This window comes from Oryx dammah, unplaced genomic scaffold, assembly GCF_014754425.2.
Source record: "Oryx dammah isolate SB20612 unplaced genomic scaffold, SCBI_Odam_1.1 HiC_scaffold_2, whole genome shotgun sequence".
In the NCBI taxonomy this organism is placed as follows: Eukaryota; Metazoa; Chordata; class Mammalia; order Artiodactyla; family Bovidae; genus Oryx; species Oryx dammah.
Window position 1 is genome coordinate 156,871,811 of NW_024070186.1, and position 16,966 is coordinate 156,888,776.

The 16,966-nt window shown below is 36.6% G+C and overlaps 2 pseudogenes; one reads left to right on the forward strand and one right to left on the reverse strand.

Moving 5' to 3' along the window:
• The window catches only part of LOC120882208, a 933,819-nt pseudogene that overhangs the window by 609,231 nt on the left and 307,622 nt on the right, over window positions 1-16,966 (forward strand).
• Window positions 1,550-2,476, reverse strand: LOC120854660 (annotated as a pseudogene).

The following is a 16,966-nucleotide window of genomic DNA, read 5'->3' on the forward strand; positions in this document are numbered from 1 at the left end:
TAATTCTCACCATCAACTGCAAAACTGATCATCTTTAATAGATTAAGTGCTGATGATATTATCCTCCAGGCCTAGACATTGTGGGAAAAGCTTCTGTTTCTTATGAATTTGAGGCACCATGCATAAGCTAGTAAACAGTCACCCCAAATAATAGGTGTGGAGGCTCTGGCATAGTATATGGTCAAATATGGTGAAAAAATGGCTAGAGATGACTACTGAGTTTAAGGGAATATTTCTGAAATAGCACAAGTTGGAGTGTTATAGTCAGAGAAGCTTTGACTTATAAAGTGTTAGGTAATAATGTAGAATGATCTGGTATTCTCCATGTGTCTAGAGGAGCATTACAGGTATCACCAATTTCCTAAAGTTTGTGTTATGAAAAGTTTTGTAAAATTTTTGCTTTCATAAAAGGCCAACATTAGTACAGTAATTTTTTTGTTCATAAGAGCAAAATTTCTCCTCTGATTTCTTTCAGTTAGTGGAAATAGTTCCAAGCATATATACTCTTATATTGCCCCACATGTGACAAGGCTACAGCAAATTTGACTGTCATCTCAAAGGAGAAAGTGAATCATTACCATTACAGATACATTTCTTATCTACAGACATAAATGTATCAGGAGTTGGTGATGGACAGGGAAGCCTGATGTGCTGCAGTCCGTGGGGTCACAAAGAGTCAGACACAACTGAGTGGCTGAACTGAACTGAAGTGTATCAAAGACAACTGTGTGTTATTTGAAGAAAGTAGACCTGAGATTTGGAACACCTGGATTCAAATGCTGTAGCTAAAACTCTTAGATATTTTTTTCTTCTTGTTGCTGACATGTGATTAAAGAATGTTTACTCTTCCTTATTCAAAAGACTCCTCAAGTCTTGGTAAGATGAAAAGAAAACAATTCCTTTATATTCAATAAAAACTGGAAGTGATAGAATATTTAAGACAATAAGACCAAATTAAGAACAATTTTTAAATTTCTGGTTTATTTTTTATGCTACAAAAAGAATTAAAGATAGGTTGAGAACTGTTTCTTCCTCCTTTAGTGAGTGTTTCTCTTTTTGCTTTTGATAAATTCATAGTGCAAACAAAATTCAGCAGTGATTCTTTCACTCGGTAAGTATCCCTTCCCTATATATCTAAGAATTTCTAGGATCTATTTGCTTTACCACAGGTTAAGTAAAAATAAAAGAACATCTGAAATCAAGGCAGGTCCTAGGGAAAAGCCAATTTCATCCAAGCAACATTTGTATGAAGAATTTAGTACAGTAGAAATACATACTCTATAATCATCTCACTAGGGATTCATAGGTGTTTATTCTATTGCACATCCTAAATCTATGCACATGAATGTTAAAGCCTTGGCAGAGTACATTAAAAGTTATAAAAAGCACCTAGCAAAGTACCTATCCATTAAGCATTCAACAAATTTTAATTTCTTAGCCTTTTTTAATGTCAATGATCTGCAAAATTTATTAATTTTTTTCATATTTTACAATAGATATAATCATCTCTACATAGATAAATCATCATACTATTGGCTTTATGAACAGTCTAAGTTATTCTCCTCTTCATCAAATTCATCATGGCATTTTTCACCTCTATGTTTCTCACTATATAAATGATAGGATTTAACATAGGAGTGAGGATTGCAAAGAATACAGCCAGCAACTTGTCCACAGGATAGATGGCCACAGGATGCATGCAGGTGAATATACAAGGGACAAAAAAGAGCACCACTACTGTAAAGTGGGAGCCACATGTGCAGAGGGCCTTGCATCATCCTTCAGAGCCATGGGATTTCAGGGAGCTCAGGATGACTATGTAAGAGATGAGCAGCAGGAAAAAAATGAGCAAGCACATGGCCCCACTGTTGGCTGCTACCGCCATACCTAGCTTATAGGTGTCAATGCAGGCAAGTTTTAACAGTGGAAAGAAGTCACACATGAAATGATCGAAGATGTTGGGACCACAGAAGGTCAAGTTGACCATGAAAATAATCTGCACAGTGGCATGCATGATGCCCCTGGTCCAGGCCACCACCACCAGGAGCTGGCAGAGCCCCTGTCACATGGTGGTCATGTAGTGCAGAGGCTTGCAGATGGCCACATAGCAGTCATACACCATGATGAGGAGGAGTATGATCTCCGATCCTCCCAGGAAGTGTTCCACAAAGAGCTGAGTCAGGCAGCCACCCAAGGAGATGGTTCTCCTCTGGTACAGTAGGTCAGTGATCAATTTAGGTGTGGTGACGGATGTGTAGGAGACATCTATGAAGGCCAAGTAAGTGAGAAAGAAGTGCATGGGAGCAGAAAGTGTGGGGCTGAGGGAGATGGTAACGACAATGAGCAAGTTGGCCAGAACAGTGAATAGGAAAATAAACGAAAAGACAATGAAGAGTATTTTCTGCAAGAGTAAATTCTGTGTGAGTCCCAAGAGAATAAATTCAGTCACATTGTTGGGAGGTATAAGAACATCCATTTAGGAAGTAATATCTTCTTGGGATCTGAATTTCTTACAAAGGAATAAAAAGTGGCAACTGTTAATTAATCATGAAAAGTTTGTGGCCTGAATTTCTTAGAACAAACCGGAGCAGTCACTATAGCTGTGACTCAAGTCCTTGGCACTTTTGCCCCAGTAATTGTTTCAAATCATTCTTATTTTTTTCATGATGCTTTCCATCTCTTCAGACACCCAGCACCTGTCACCTGTTAAAACATCTGGAGGGAAACACATGATGCGTAATTTACTGAGAAAACACTAGGCTCCCTACATGAGACCTGGATTCTCCTGATTTCAGCTACTTGCAACTCTCCCGTGTAATCTCGGTGTTCCTTGATTTCAAGTCCTCCTTTATGTATGTGAGGTTACAAATTGTAATTCTCAGATGTATCTCAAAAGCTGAGAGGTGTCCCACAGGGTTTAGAGCTATTCTCTTTTCCTTGAGAATTTACATTTGAATTCTTAGATCTAACTGTGGAAAGAAAGACACATCAATAAATCTATCACAAGCAGGCAGTTTAGAGAAATGGACATAAGTCCTTAGCAACACACTGTCCCTTTTACCTACCGGAGTGCACATGCTATTTAAGTGTAGCATGTACCCACCACAGTGCCTGGCAGGATGTCTGCAGTGTCTGAAACCTGTTAGATGATGAGTAAATGCTTTCTGAGTTGTCGTTCTTCATGGGTAAGATTACGCTTTCCTCACCAGACTATAAACCCGGAGGAATTCAAGTGTTCTTGTCCTCCAGCTCTGATTATCATTACTCTTTATGAAAAACATAAATAAGCCTTTGAAAGGAAGCTGCATTCCATTTTAATAATGTCTGACATACTTTATGGGGTAAGTATGAAAACATTAATCGCCTCTAGGAAAGAGTATATTACTGGGTCATTTTCTTTTCAGATAATTACAATATTTGTTAATTAATATTTTTAATTCTTCAAAATCCTGTTTCACATACAATTTAACATAGTTACCTTCAGTAAATTTACAGCTTCTGTAGACATATAAAAAACTGTGACATAGGTGTGCAATAAAATAAGATCTATCAAGCAAAGCAACTCATTGTTTTCCAAGTTTTAAAAATAGACATTTGATGTGAAAAATAGAAAGAAAGACTCTGCTAGATGAGATAAAGTACTATGCATATATACCCAAACATATATAAAATCTGTTAGTATAAGTAGTTGTTAATATTACAAGTTCATTCATTCAACAATATTTACTGGAATATGACTATGAGTAGTAATGTATATGTGTTCACATAGAGTCAGAAAAAGTGTGCCTGATAAATGTCTTTGTAACCCCTTCCCTGACATTTCATCACCAAACAGCAGCAAAGCATCCATCCTTGATACAAATCACCCTCCCACTCCATTATGTTTCTGCTACAGGCATTCCCCTGCCTTCTTCTCCCATCTTCCCATAGCATCCATCATCTGTCATTCTTGGTTACAGGATACTGCATTACTAATACGATGAGGACAGGTGAGACATAAATTTTCCAAAGAAAAGAGAAAATATAAACATCATAATAATATAAAAAAAAAAACTATTCCTTTTCCCAAGATGAAAATTATATACATATGTGAAAACAAAGTATTCACTGTATACAGCTTCACTGTATTTCCTTATTCTGAGGTGGAGTTTCTCAGCAGATCATAAAAGGTATAGTGAATAGAAAGTAAGAATTAGACATAATTAATAAAAGTTATTCAGACATAACTGTGAAAAAATAGAAATTATTTTGTCTTTTTTTCTCTGACTCCAAAATACTCTTCCTAGAAATAATCTAATGGAAAATATTTTTAAAACAGAAAAATTAAATGTTCAAATATGTTCAACACATTTATTAAGAGCTGTGGAAAATTTAGAAACCACACAGAAGGCTCAACATTGGGGAAGTGGATAACTAAAATATATTGCATATTTTTTAATAATGTGGCATTTTAACACAGATGTTAAATAAATATCAGTAAGAAAAAGTCTGAAATATTTTTACTTCTAAATTGATAGCACTGTAGTTGAACCTATTTTTCTTGATGCTTGACATGCTTAAAAGAGATTTAAATCTTAGACTGGTGGGGGTGAGAGGTGATTATATGATTTTTAAAATCAATTTAAACCTTATATTCTATGACTGTATGATTTCCTGGTGGGGGGCGGATGGGGGTGGAATCTCACCCATGAACTTGTCTGACATAGGTCTACAGCCAGGACCCCAGGCAGCTGTTCGTGCACCAAAAAAGAATCAAATTTCAATATTAAAAGCTTCAACTAATTCAGATACATTAAGTGTTTTGTTGAGATATAAAGAATACCTGTGGAGAAGGCCTTTCTCTTGAGCCTTAAAAGTGCTACCACATATCCTTTTTGGCAACAAAGTCTATGAAGTTACTTACCTGTGGCTTTTTAAACCCAAGGGATATTTCACCATCATTACCAGGTCTTGCCAAAAAACCAATTATCTCAAGTAAGGTAACTGAACATCAGAGAACTTCTATAGCATACATCTTTGTGAACTTCATCCTGAAGTTTACATGAGAACAAAACATGATGAGAGGAAAAGCAAAAAACAATAATTGACCATATATGAACTTAGATATTTGATAGTACATCCGCTGGATCATGGAAAAAGCAAGAGAGTTCCAGAAAAACATCTATTTCTGCTTTATTGACTATGCCAAAGCCTCTGACTGTGTGGATCACAATAACCTGTGGAAAATTCTGAGAGAGATGGGAATACCAGACCACCTAACCTGCCTCTTGAGAAATCTGTATGCAGGTCAGGAAGCAACAGTTAGAACTGGACATGGAACAACAGACTGGTTCCAAATACGAAAAGGAGTATATCAAGGCTGTATATTGTCACCCTGCTTATTTAACTTCTATGCAGAGGACATCATGAGAAATGCTGGAATGGAAGAAACACAAGCTGGAATCAAGATTGCCAGGAGAAATATCAATAGCCTCAGATATGCAGATGACACCACCCTTATGGCAGAAAGTGAAGAGGAACTAAAAAGCCTCTTGATGAAAGTGAAAGAGGAGAGTGAAAAAGTTGGCTTAAAGCTCAACATTCAGGAAACGAAGATCATGGCATCTGGTCCCATCACTTCATGGGAAATAGATGGGGAAACAGTGGATACAGTGTCAGACTTTATTTTGGGAGGCTCCAAAATCACTACAGATGGTGATTGCAGCCATGAAATTAAAAAACACTTACTCCTTGGAAGAAAAGTTATGACCAACCTAGACAGCATATTGAAAAGCAGAGACATTACCTTGCCAACTAATGTCCGTCTAGTCAAGGCTATGGTTTTTCCTGTGGTCATGTATGGATGTGAGAGTTGGACTGTGAAGAAGGCTGAGTGCTGAAGAATTGATGCTTTTGAACTGTGGTGTTGGAGAAGACTCTTGAGAGTCCCTTGGACTGCAAGGAGATCCAACCAGTCCATTCTGAAGGAGATCAACCCTGGGATTTCTTTGGAAGGAATGGTGCTAAAGCTGAAACTCCAGTACTTTAGCCACCTCATGCAAAGTGTTGACTCATTGGAAAGGTGTCTGATGTTGGGAGGGATTGGGGGCAGGAGGAGAAGGGGACGACAGAGGATGAGATGGCTGGATGGCATCACTGACTCGATGGACGTTAGTCTGAGTGAACTCCTGGAGTTGGTGATGGACAGGGAGGCCTGGCATGCTGTGATTCATGGGGTCGCAAAGAGTTGGACACGACTGAGCGACTGAACTGAGCTTAAATATGGTGTCTGAATATTTAATATTGCATATATAAACTGTTAGTTGGGTAACTTTTTTAATTTTTCTTTATGATATTTTATATTTTAATTGATCTACCACTCATGTCCATGAAAATAATTTTTCAAAAAGGAGTTTCTTGGATCTATACCAGTAAAGTCTGTTCCCAGAATATAAATCCAAGGACAGAATAATTCAAAATCCTGAAAAGACAGCTACACAGATTCTCCAACTTGAAAGATAAAACAAAATGAAAACAGGAGGGATTATGTATGGATCATATCACTGTTGATCAGAAATCTATTTGAGATGTCCTTTGACCTTTGATAGACTCAGGGACTAATATCACAAAAACCAGGTACCTGCCAAAGTGTTCTCTTGGCAGCTTTATGCACTTGGATAGGTGCAAGAACATGCTCTCAGAACAACAAAGCACTCAAGAGCAGAGTTTATATGTCTCGTTGTTGTTCAGTCAATAAGTCATGTCTCACTCTTTGTGACCCCATGAACTGCAGCACACCAGGCTTCCCTATCTTTCAATATCTCCCAGAGGTTGCTTTAACTCATGTCCATTGCTTCAGTGATACCATCCAATCATTTCATCCGGTCACCCAGAGGCAACATGTCTTAATCCAATCCTAAGACACTTTTATACCAGGAAGGTGTTTCTTATGTTATCTATCAGAAATAGAAAAGTTTGAGGGTGTGAGATAATTTTAGTTCTAATAGAAGTATAAGCAAACATAACAATATTTATAACAAATTATTGACATGGGAAGAATCACAGAACTTGGAAACAGCTTTCAAATTACCTAAGTAAGTTAATTTTAGAAATTTAAAGGTTATGGAATAAAATGATGGCACAGTGAGAATTAAAACCCACATTTCCTGATTCTGAAGCTAGTGTCCTAAATTTCTTTCTGATTAAAAGATCTAAAGCACTTTTTTATTTCTTCCACTGAGAAATAAAGGAAACTTTATTTAATGTGTGTTAGGTATGTGGAGGCATTGATATTGCTAAGTACACGAGATGAATCCAATTAGAATTGAGAAAAGGATGAAGGCATGTTTTAGGACTTAGTATCTATGCTGTGAGTTGAGTTCTAACAGGAAACATGTAATTCTAGAGCCTTAAATAAGATGTTTATAGTATAGTATCTGATCCCCAAGTCTGATATAGAGTAACTGTGAAGAGAAAGACAACTTTTAATTAACCATTTAAGTCAAGAACATACAGCTTACAGAGAATCAGATTAGCATTCATTATACAAAGCAAAATCATGTTTACAAAATGTTAAACATTCATTGTGCTAAAAAAATAAATAAATAAATACACGTACCCAGACATTTTAATACAATGCAGGCAGACTCTGGGGCCTTATGAGATGTGAATAACTTAAATATGTATTTCAATTATTGAAGGAGGCCAAGTGATCCAGGCACTGGGGTTGAACAATTTAATTTTTCAGTTCAAAATGTGATCAGAATATATAAAATCAACCATATGGCACAATTACAGTATATGTTAACAAATTTCATTTTTCACAGATTTGAAAATGCAGCTATGATCATGTGTGTGAAAATTTAAATTAATTTTTTATCAGATTCCACTATAGAATCTTAACATAGTATGATTACATCTTAAGAGATTGAAGCTATGCAATTCTCTTGGTGTTTAATATCTATAAACTATTCCACTAGGATAAACATTAGTTCATATAGCTGTTTCAGGAATAAGCAGTTTAAGTAACCCAAAGAAAATTATTTTTTAGTTGTAATCAGTGATATTGAAAATATTCTTTGATTCTCTAAAAAAAAAAAAAATCATGTCCTACATGACCTCTTCCAACTAAGGTCACATTTTTACTACAAAATTTCCTTATGGTATTTTTCATTTCTGCATTTCTCAGGGTGTAGATTAAGGGGTTCAACATGGGAGTTATGAAAGTTAAAACTGCAATTGAGTTTTAAGCCAACTTTTTCACTCTCCTCTTTGACTTCCCTCAAGAGGCTCTTCTTTAGTTCCTTTTGCTTTCTGCCATAAGGGTGGTGTCATCTGCATATCTGAGGTTATTGATATTTCTCCCTGCAATCTTGATTCCAGCTTGTTCTTCATCCAGCCCAGTGCCGGGGTCCAGCCCCAGTGGATCTAGGGAATTCGAAGGGTGGACGGAGTCGGCAAGGAAAAAACTTATTTATTTATTAATATAAGATTAGATTAGGAAGAATAGTGTAGTAGGAAAATTTAGTGGAAAAAAGAGGCTGATTAGCTTGGCTTACATGGAAAACCAATAAAGTTCCGGACAAGGAACTTGCACCATCTACGTTAGGCCGCCGGCGCCCATTTGAATATCAGAGAGTGCCCCACCTTAGGCTCTCTCTCTTACAGATCTTAGAAGCCAGGACAAGTAAGTAGACACAGTGAACCTCCACGTTCCAAAGGATCAGCCTGAAAAGGAGAGGGAGGGAGAAAGAGAAAGAATCGACACGGGGGAGGCCAGGCTTGTGTAAAAACCCCCTCCAACTATATTATTTAAAAAGTGTTTATATACTCTAAATTTTACATAATGGAAGATACAGAGTCACGCAGGGGCAGCAGTCCTGACCCTTTCTGTATATCTGTTTCGTATACAAAAGGCCTCAGGTGATTTACATTATCTTCTGGCCAGGAGGCTTGCTAACGTGTTTTTGGCTCTCTTTCTTCATGAATGTTAATCTCGTTTCCCCCAAAGTGTTTTTCTTTAATCTGCATCTCCTTAAAGCACTAAAGTTACATCTCTGTAGAACAAAGGTGCACTGGGTTATAACAAAGAAGGTACTTAACTCAAAGATCTAATGTTGCTAATACCAGGTCTACTACTTGTTTTTCTATATACCAACTATATCTAAAAATAAAGGGTATGAAAATTTGGCAGCAAGTATTGGCTCAACAAATGAAACTTTTAATCAGTCCTATTCTAATGATTTTGATTCCTCAGAAGCCCCTACATTTCAAGGATGTTTTAAGCTTCCTGTGCCTCCTGTGGTCAGGAGGCCTCAAACAATCACATGCGCAGCTGTATGAGTCCTGCAGGCAGGCTAGAAAGCCATCAGAGGGGTTTTTGGATTGAAAACACTCTTTCAAATGCAGAAGACTAAAGCCCTGAATTGACTTTTTCCAGAGAATGTCAGAAGAGTGGAAAAGCAGGCAGATTCTTATTTTGGGGGGATACATGCTCAGGAGATGCCAGGGGGAAAACCTGAGATCTGACTCGACCCTCCCCTTAAGATCTCTCCCACATGACCTTGGCACGGGTGGAATTCCTCACGCTGGCTTCCAGCAGCCCAGCATCTTGCATGATGTACTCTGCATATAAGTTAGATAAGTAGGGTGATATTTAATGGAATAGTTTAGATTTTTAGATAAGAAACAGAAAATATAATGGCCAATAGGAAATATTAAAAATAAAAACCATGTAAAAAGGAATGTGTAGGATAAAACTTCTTTCCACACCAAACCAGATTCTCCCAGTTGTTCCAGATACAGTCACTCTATTCCTAAAATTCTTTAAGCAAAAATTTTTGTGAAAATAAGTATATGTGCATATATGGATTTGTGATCATGTCTGTCTGTATACGTGTTGCATTTCACTAGTCTTTCTCCTCAAAATGTTTACCTATCAGGCTATATAGACCTAGCTCATTCTGTTTCCTCATACTGTTTAAGTGTTATATGAAAATACATTAAAATTAATGTATCTAGTTATTTCATATTTTCCTATTTTTTATCTGATGATAAGCAATTCTACAATAAGTCTTTATGAAATTTTCTAAATGTGAAATCTTAGAAGTGGAATTGTTGAGTCAACCAGTATATACATTTAAAATATTGATGTTCATATTTCCTGCCAAAATGCCATATATGACCTTCAAAGCCACTACTCCCCTAATTCTGGAATGTGTATATTTGATCACATTGTTAACAATCAGTAATTGATAAGCATTGCTGATATATGACAGTTTTAAAAATGCTATTGTGTTTCATTTGTATGCTTTAAATACAAAAACATAGATTTACATTTTGGCATCTCTTCGCATCTTAAAATCATGGAAATACCTTTTCATGATTTGCTTATGAATAGATTTCACATGTTTTATTTGACTGCTGATTTTTTTCCATACTATTCTTATGATTTAATTAAGTACCAAGGAAAGCATCCCATTTACCATGTGTGTTGAATTATTTTTTTTTTTCAGTTTATGCTTTGTTTGATTTGATTTATATCCATAGGGTGCAGAATATCCTAGATCATGTACAATTATATTGACATTTGTGTATTTAAATCTGTCAATATTTTAATTTCTTTTATGATTTACTAAGAAAGAATTTATATATTAAAATTTTACCAAAATATTCTCCCATATTTGTAGAGTTTTAATTTTTAAGTATTTAAAAATATATTTCATATGTAAATTTTGACCCATCTGACTATGATATAAGGTAGTAAGTAGGGATTAAACTTTGTTTTTGAAAATGGCCATTTTTATGGATGTATTATATAGATATAGAGGTATAATATATGATACATATGTAGATGTATAATAGATAATCAATGTATAATATATAATATAGATGTATATTTTTCCTCATTATTTGATATTCAAACTTTGTATTGTACAATATGCTATGTGTTTGTATAAAAAGACAGGGCTCTACCGACTTCTAGTGATCTCTCTCTCTCTTTTTTTTTTTTTTTTAACTGAAGGATAATTGCTTTACAGAATTTTGTTGTTTTCTGTCAAACCTCAACCTGAATCAGCCATAGGTATACATATATCCTCTCCCTTGTGAACCTCCCTCCCATCTCCTGCCCCATTCCACCATTCTAGGTTGATACAGAGCCCCTGTTTGAGTTTCCTGAGCCCTACAGCAAATTCCCTTTGGCTATCTATTTTACATATGGTAATGTAAGTTTCCATGTTACTCTTTCCATACATCTTACCCTCTCCTCCCCTCTCCTCATGTCCGTAAGTCTATTCTCTATGTCTGTTTCTCCGTTGCTGCCTTGAAAATAAATTCTTCAGTACCATTTTTCTAGATTCCATATATATGCATTAGAATATGATATGTAGCATTCTCTTTCTGACTCACTTCACTCTGTATGATAGGTTCTAGGTTCATCAGCCTCATTAGAGCTGACTCAAAGTTGTTCCTTTTTATGGCTGAGTAATATCCCATTGTGTATATGTACCTGACTTCTTTATCCATTCATCTGTCAATGGACATCTGTTGATTACATTGCTTCCAGGTTCTAGCTATTGTAAAATGTGCTGCAATGAACAGGGTCCTATGATGGCTTTATTCTAGTTTTTTAAAGAATCTCCATATCATCTTTCCTAATGGCTGTATCAATTTACATTCCCACCAACAGTGCAAGAGGGCTCCCTTTTCTCCACACCCTTTCCAGCATTTATTGTTTGTAGACTTTTTGATGATGGCCGATCTGACTGGTGTGAGGTGATATCTCATTGTAGTTTTGATTTGTATTTCTCTAATTAATGAGCAATGATGAGCATCTTTTCATGTGTTTGTTAGCCATGTATATGTCTTCTTTGGAGAGATGTCTCTTTAGGTCTTTTTCCCATGTTTTCATTGGGTTGTTTGTTTTTCTGGCATTGAGTTGTATGAGCTGCTTGTATAGTTTGGAATTAATCCTTATCAGTTGTTTCATTTGCTTTTATTTTCTCCCATTCTGACGGTAGTCTTTTCACCTTGCTTATAGTTTCCTTTGCTGTGAAAAACTTTTAAGTTTAATCAGGTCCCATTTGTTTACTTTTGTTTTTATTTCCATCACTCTTAGAGGTGAGTCATAGAGGATTGTGCTTTGACTTACGTCATTGAGTGTTCTGCCTATGTTTTCCTCTAAGAGTTTCAGAGTTTCTGATCTTACACTTAGGTCTTTAATCCACTTTGAGTTTATATTCGTGTATGGTGTTAGGAAGTGTTCTAATTTCATTATTTTACATGTAGCTGTCCAGTTTTCCTGGCACCATTTATTGAAGAGATTGTCTTTGTCCCATTGTATATTCTTACCTCCTTTGTCAAACATAAGGTACCCATAGGAACATGGGTTTATTTCTGGGCTTTCTATTTTGTTCCATTGGTCCATATTTCTCTTTTTGTGCCAGTATCATACTGTCTTGATGACTGTTCAGTTCACTTCAGTTGCTCAGTCGTGTCCAACTCTTTCTGACCCCATGAACCACAGCATGCCAGGCCTCCCTGCCCATCACCAACTCCCAGAGTTTACCCAAACTCATGTCCATTGAGTCGGTGATGCCATCCAACCATCTCATCCTCTGTCATCCCCTTCTTCTCCTGCCTTCAGTCTTTCCCAGAATCAAGGTCTTTTCAAATGAATCAGCTCTTCACATCAGGTGGCCAAATTATTGGAGTTTCAGCTTCAGCATCAGTCCTTCCAATGAATATTCAGTACTGATTTCGTTTAGGACTGACTGTTTGGGTATCCTTGCAGTCTAAGGGACTCTCAAGAGTCTTCTCCAATACCACAGTTCAAACGCATCAGTTCTTCAGTGCTCAGCTTTCTTTATGGTCCAAATCTCATGTCCATACATGACTATTGGAAAAAGCATAGCTTTGACTAGATGTACCTTTGTTGGCAAACAAATGTTCCTAGTTTTTAATATGCTGTCTATGTTGGTCATAGCTTTTCTTCCAAGGAGCAAGCGTCTCTTAATTTCATGGCTGCAGTCACCACCTGCAGTGATTTTGGAGCCCAAGAGAATAAAGTCTATTACTGTTTCTGTTGTTTTCCCATCTATTTGCCATGAAGTGATGGGACTGAATGCCATGATCTTCGTTTTTTGACTATTGAGTTTTAAACCATCATTTTCACTCCCTTCCTTCACCCTCATCAAGAGGCTCTTTAGTTCCTCTTCACTTTCTGTCATTAGGGTGGTATCATCTGCTTATCTGAGGTTGTTGATATTTCTCCTGCCATTCTTGATTCCAGCTTGTAATTCACCCAGCCAGCATTTTGCATCATGCACTCTGCATATAAGTTAAATAAGCAAGGTGACCATATACCGCCTTGATGAATCGCTTTCCCCATTTGGAGCCAGTCCATTGTTCCATGTCTAGTTCTATCTATTGCTTCTTGCCTGCATGCAGGTTTCTCAGGAGACAGACAAGGTGGTCTGGTACTCCCATCTCTTCAACAATTTTCCATGCTGTGATCCACAAAATGGAAGATCCACAAATCATAGTCAATTAAGCAGAAGTAACTGTTTTTCAGGGACTCCCTTGTTTTCTGCTTAGTTCAGTGATCTTGGCAACTTGAACTCTGTTTCCTCCTCCTCTTTGAAACCCAATTTGTACATCTGTAAGTTCTTGGTTTATATACTGCTGAAACCTGGCATGAAGGATTTTGAGCACAAGCTTGTTAGCATGTGATGTGGGGATCAATTCAATTATGTAATACTCTTTTGGGATATGTTCATGTTACAGAGGTACAGAATGAATTTCCTTTCTCCAACATTAAGTATACCCAGAAATATTTTGAGTTTATCTATCTGGGGTTATTTTAAAGGGCAGATATTTCTAAAGCTCATATAGGTTCAATTGATAATGTTCTCTAAAGATACTTAGTTATCTGTTAGAAATCAGAAGGTGGTGTAGCATCTGAGAAACTTGATTGAATGGCTTTCAAGAACCCAAGGTAATACTGCTGTAAGCAATCTGTTACTTCAATTACTATTTTTCTGTTTACATGTGAGTTTCAGCATCCTAACATATGTTTGTTGGCCATTTGGATTTATTTTTTGTTAACTGCTTATTTATAATTTTTTTTCTTTATATCATATTAGTTAATCTCTTAGAAATATTTATTTTAGATATTAACTCTGTGTATATCTTGTAAAATGTAAATAATTCCACAAACTACTTTTGTCTATTGACATTGTGGTTCAGTTCAGTTCACTTCAGTCACTCAGTCCTGTTGGGCTGTTTGTGACCCCATGGACTGCAGCATGCCAGGCTTCCTTGTCCATCACCAACTCCCAGAGCTTGCTCAAACTCATGTCCATCGAGTCGGTGATATCATTCAAGCATCTCATCCTTTGTCATCCCCTTCTCTTCCTGCCTTCAACCTTGCCTAGCATCAGGGTATTTTCCAATGAATCAGCTCTTTCCATCTGGTGGCCAAAGTATTTGAGCTTCAACTTCAGCATCCAGTCCTTCCAGTGAATATTCAGGACTTATTTCCTTTAGGATTAACTGGCTTGATCCCCTTGCAGTCCAAGGGACTCTCAAGAGTCTTCTCCAACACTACATTTCAAAAGCATCAATTCTTCAGCAAAGCAATGATCAACCTAAAAAAATGAAATTGTCAAAGGCATCTATTTGGGAATTCAGTGAGTGATTCAAATGGTTCTTCCACCCCTTGAATGGAGAAAGTCATCTCCTTTATTAACTGGAAAATATATATGAAGTACTTTCCTGGTGGCTCAATGGTAAAGAATCCATCTGCCAACGCAGGAGACTTGGGTTTGATTCCTGGGTCAGGAAGACCCCTTGGTGAAGGAAATGGCAACCCACTCCAGTATTCTGGCCTGGAGAACCCCATGAAGAGAGGAGCCTGGTGGGCTACAGTTCATGGGATTGCAAAGTGTTAGGCACAACTTAGCGACTAAACAACAAAACAGAATATGAAGTAAATCTTGGTGTACTTTGTATTGAACCTTTATGCCTCAACTTTTATTTTTGTGTAAGTTATTAACTATATGTATAACTTAATTAGCTTCTAGATTGAAAACTAGTTGTGGATACTCATTTATTTAGTAATGTGTCCTTTTCTTACGTATGTCTCTAATCACCTCCTCATTAGTCATACTCATCTCTTATGGGGTCATTCTACACTCCCTGAAGAATCTTGGTCAGGAAGAGAGGCTCAAAGAATCTGTGTCCCCCACATACTCTGATGCTTCTCTTCTTTGTGCCCTGTATTTGTATGTACATGAGACCTCCTTCCATTTTACCCATTGGTAAGTCCTTGAGTGTTTTACACCATGGTCACCCCTATGTTGTACCCTCTAATCTGCACCATGAGAAATGGTGAAATGAAAAAAATGGCATAAGAAAGCCCTGAGCCACACAAAGATAATGAGGCAGCAGGGAAGTATATAACCTACTGTTAATGAAGAATTGCTGTTTCCAGGAAAACCATGTGTAATTATTTTACTGCAGTAAATTTCTCCTCAGGTTTAATAACTTGGGCATCATTAAAATCATTTATTATATGAATACTTTCAGGGATCAAAACATACTTTTAAGATTTTCATAATTTCCTAGTTCAAGACATATATTTTGTTTAAAATATGTTTTTAAGGTTGTCACAAAGTCTTATGAAACTTTGTATAGTTTTTATGTAAAATATCTTTATTGAGACCACAGATTTATGCTCTATGAGTTAAGCTATAGTTAATACTGTAAATTTATCTCAGTTAAAGATTTTCTTGTTTCTAACAAATAATGTAAACTTTCCAGAGTTAAAAAGGCTCATTTCAGGTTTCTTTCTTTTTTATTCTTCTTCTTTTTTTTTTTTCCTTTTTCTTTTTCTTTTTTTCTTTTTTTCACCTAATAATGAAATACTTTATTCTACATCAAGGTATGTGGGAAATGAAGCTGAACTTGGAGCACATCAGAAATGAGGAATGATTCATATGCAGTGAGTGCAAAGCTCAACTACAGAATTATTTCCTAATATTACCAGATACTCAATTAGCAATGCTTAATTGAAAGTTAAAAATTATTTACCACACTAGAAGGTTAGAAGTGAAATATGACAGAATTTAAACATACAGATAAATGTAGCACCTACTAGTATAAAAAAAAAAAAAGTTGAAAAGATTAAATACCAAGGAAGATCTCTGGCCATTGTAGTGACACGTTCCAATAAGCAAACTCACTCAGAAGGACAATGCAGATAGTGGAGTGCAGTTTATTATACTGGTGGGCCCAAGGCAGGGTCTCCTCTTAGCCAAAGACCACGACCAGCATTTGTGAAAATCTTTCATACCCCATATGTCTGAACCCACCACCCCAAATTCGTTGAGACTTAGATAAATCAAGGAAAATACAATCCCAATAACCCCATCATTCACATGCTATGTGCTCATGTGCTCAAACAGTCAAACAATTAGCCAATAATCAATAAACCCGAGGCTACACTTCCATAGATACAGAAAAATTTATGGCCTGTCTGGAGGAAAGGGTGATTAGTGTATGTTTTCTCTTAGGTGATGAGTAAACTAGATACATGGACATCACCAGATGGTCAACACAGAAATCAGATTGATTATATACTTTGCAGTCAAAGATGGAGAAGCTCTATACAGTCAACTAAAACAAGACCAGGAGCTGACTGTGGTTCAGATCATGAACTCCTTATTGCCAAATTTGGACTCAAATTGAAGAAAGTAGAGAAAACTGCTAGACCATTCAGGTATGACCTAAATCAAATCCCTTATGATTATACAGTGGAAGTGAGAAATAGATTTAAGGGCCTAGATCTGATAGATAGAGTCCCTGATGAACTATGGAATGAGGTTCATGACATTGTACAGGAAACAGGGATCAAGACCATCCCCACGGAAAAGAAAAGCAAAATGGCTGTTTGGGGAGGCCTTACAAATAGCTGTGAAAAGAAGAG